Source organism: Elephantulus edwardii, unplaced genomic scaffold, assembly GCF_000299155.1.
Source record: "Elephantulus edwardii isolate Elephantulus edwardi_28Jun2011 unplaced genomic scaffold, EleEdw1.0 scaffold00310, whole genome shotgun sequence".
Classification (NCBI taxonomy): domain Eukaryota; kingdom Metazoa; phylum Chordata; class Mammalia; order Macroscelidea; family Macroscelididae; genus Elephantulus; species Elephantulus edwardii.
Window position 1 is genome coordinate 2,010,154 of NW_006400060.1, and position 3,116 is coordinate 2,013,269.

The 3,116-nt window shown below is 41.6% G+C and overlaps 1 protein-coding gene across 1 annotated transcript in view; it reads right to left on the bottom strand.

Moving 5' to 3' along the window:
- The window catches only part of BTK (Bruton agammaglobulinemia tyrosine kinase), a 61,941-nt gene extending 59,224 nt beyond the window's left edge, over positions 1-2,717 (bottom strand). The window contains exon 1 of the mRNA XM_006901148.1: positions 2,555-2,717. The gene's annotated coding sequence lies outside the window, so the exon portion shown is untranslated. The remainder of the gene's footprint in view (positions 1-2,554) is intronic.
- Positions 2,718-3,116: the final 399 nt, after the last annotated feature.

Below are 3,116 nucleotides of genomic sequence, written 5' to 3' on the forward strand. Positions count from 1 at the left end.
CACCATCCACCAGGATACCCATCCACTTCTACCCCCTCCCTTCACATCTATCTCCCTTTGACCAGCCCTCCATCTAATAACTCATATATGAAGCTTCCTTTGCTTCTGTGATTCCAAACACATCAGGTGCTGGTAGTTCCTTATGTTGGGACCAATGTCTCTGAAGTTTAGTCATAATGTTTCCTGAGCAAAGGTGATGCATCCTGTAGAACTGCCCTCGGGCCGGAATGAATGTCGTGCGGTTTTTTGGCGTCTTCGATTACCTTACTCCAGTAGCAGTGGCAAAGTTTAATAGGACAGCAAGTAATAAATGCTGGAGAGGATGTGGTGAGATAGGAACTTTTATAAACTGTTGGTGGGATTGTACAATGGTACAAGCTCTCTGGCAGGCTAATTGGTGTTTCCTTAGAAAGATGAACATAGAAATTCTATATAACCCAGCTATTCCGCTGCTTGGAATATACCCTGAGAAAATGACAACTGAGGCATAATGTTCATAGCAGCATTATTCACCATCGCAAGAACATGGAAAGAGCCCAGATATCCAACCACAATCAAACAGATTGAGAAATTATGGTACATTCACATGATGGAATACTACACAACATGAAGGGACAATGATTTTGTAAATAATCATCTAACTTGGGAGGGGCTGGGGAGCATTATGCAAAATGAATGAACTCAGTCTCATAAGGGCAAATATTGTATAAGAAGACAATTAGTGTAGACACAGATAACTAGTAAAGTGTGTATGAAGACCCAATGGGGTGGTGAGGAGTAGGGGGAAGGATGGGGGGGTAATTATAGGGTCGCACAATTTAGTGGGTAGAGGGAGGGTTGGGTTAAGGAAATGGGAAAGATCCAATGTGAAAAGCAATGTATATGAATTTTTTAACTAAACCAGTATAAAATAAAAAGTTTATATTATTTTTAAAAAATACTCCTTAGGGTAGGAGCAGAAGGGTGAGGTTAGGCAGGGGTTAAGCATGTTGTTGTTGTTATTGTTAGGTGCCATTTTGTTGAGCACGACTCATAGTGATCCTATGAATAGAATCATACAATTTGATGAGTAGAGGGAGAGGTGGGTAAAGGAAATGAAAAATATCCACTGTGAAAAACAATGTATATAAACTTTGTAAGTAAACCAGTATAAAACAAAAAAAATTATTTTAAAAAAAAGTATGTGGTTAGGAAATTGGGCTAGGATTACAGTTGAAGGACAAGCAACTCATCTGAAGATGTTTTGAATTGGGCACCCCGGGTATTCTAAATGCCCCATCATTTACTCTCAACTGGCCCTCTGGGGACATTAGTAGATCTCAAGCAGTTAAAAATAACAGCCAACACTGATGTGTAGCACTTACTGTATGTTAGATCCTATTTTAATGTCTTTACGTATATTAAAGGAGTCCTGGTAACACAGTGGTTAAAGCACTCAGTTTCTAACTGAAAGAGTGATGGTGGTGGTGGTTCAAGTCCACCTTTCACTCTGAGGAATGAAGTTGTGACAGTCTGCTTCCATAAAAATTTACAGCCTTGGAAACCCGCTGGGGGCAGTTCTAACCTTTCCTACAGGGTCACTATGAATTGTAATTTACGCCACAACTCTACTTACATCAGTGGATTATTGGTGTTTTTTGTTTCGTTGTTGTTTTGGTTTAGTTTTTTACATAACAACTCTATGAGGAAGGTACTAGGTTTGTGGAGGAAAGGGAAAAGAGCAGGGGAAGCAAAGAAGGAGGGAGGAAGTCCTATGCAAGTCAAATTGAATGAACATCACTTATTAAGCATTGACTTTGTGCCAAAGGAGGATATAGTAATGAATAGGATAAAAGAAAGTATAAAAAAGAGGAGAGATAAGCAAATAAAGGAAGATATGGAGGAAGAGGAGAGAAACAATGAAAATCAGAGAAAAGAAAGCCAATGCACATGGTAGGCAGTGGTATTAGGAGAAAGCTTCACCATACTTCAAGAGTTGGCCACACAATGTCTAGACTGATGCTGGAACTGCTTTCTTCTGGCTAATTCTCTTACCCACTTTTACCACGAGGTTGGCTCAGCCTCCACAAAATCCTTCCAACAAGCCAGCTCTGATCAGCCTCCCCACCCTCATTTGGTTCAATGAAGCCCATCCCAACTCACAAAAGCCGACTACTTAAGGGTCTCATTTATATAAATCTACATTTTATGTCTTTAAGCGATATTTGATCAAAGGACTTACCTTTATCCTACTGCCCACTACAATACTACTTTTCTGCCAAGTTTTGTAGAGATGTCTCATTCCAAAATTTGCTACCAGTTTAAATGGTCATCTCTTCTTACATGTTTCCCTTTGTGTTTCCCCGTAGACCTTCCTTAGAACGTATTTTCAGAACCCCTTCGAATCATTGGAAGAAACTGCTAGGACCTTGTGCTAATGACACTCCACCACCACCACCACCACCTTCCACCAGCCGACTCTATGGCACCAGTCCTGCTTTCTTTCTGGTTTTCAGGTTCCCCCCCCAAAGGTATTTTCTGCTGCTTCCCAGCCCCTGACATGCCCCAGACCCACCTCAGTCCTGACTTAAAGCAGGTAGCTTCCCAGATGCATTGAAATACCAGGACTTTGAAGGTGAGACTCGATCTCAGATGACACTGGCCCTGGAGACATAATCTTACAGTCCAGAGAGGAAGGACAGTCTGAACAAACCCCACCCTTTCACAGCCACTCAGTTCCCTTTTTTTGTTTCCTGACTTAAACCAATATTTTTTTTTCTTCTTCTTCTTCTCAGCAGCATGGTATCTGGTTTTCTGTTGCTGTCCTTGTTCCACCCTCCCTCCCCATTTGTCTCCACCCTTCATTTGCTTGGAACCTCTAACATGATTATTGTGCATCTTGCTCTGAAAGAATCCTCCTCAGCATTACTGGGCACTGAGCCTCTAGTGAAGCAGATGGGTCGGCAGGCTGAAATCACCCAAGTTAAAGGAACACACATGGATATGGTCAGAACAGGGAATGAAGATATTCAGGAAAGAGGAGAATTGTAGAGATTGGCTGAGACTGGAAGAAGTGACTGCCACGGAAGAATGCTTTTCAAGGTGGAAATTATAGGAGAGCCACATATGCAGAGTTA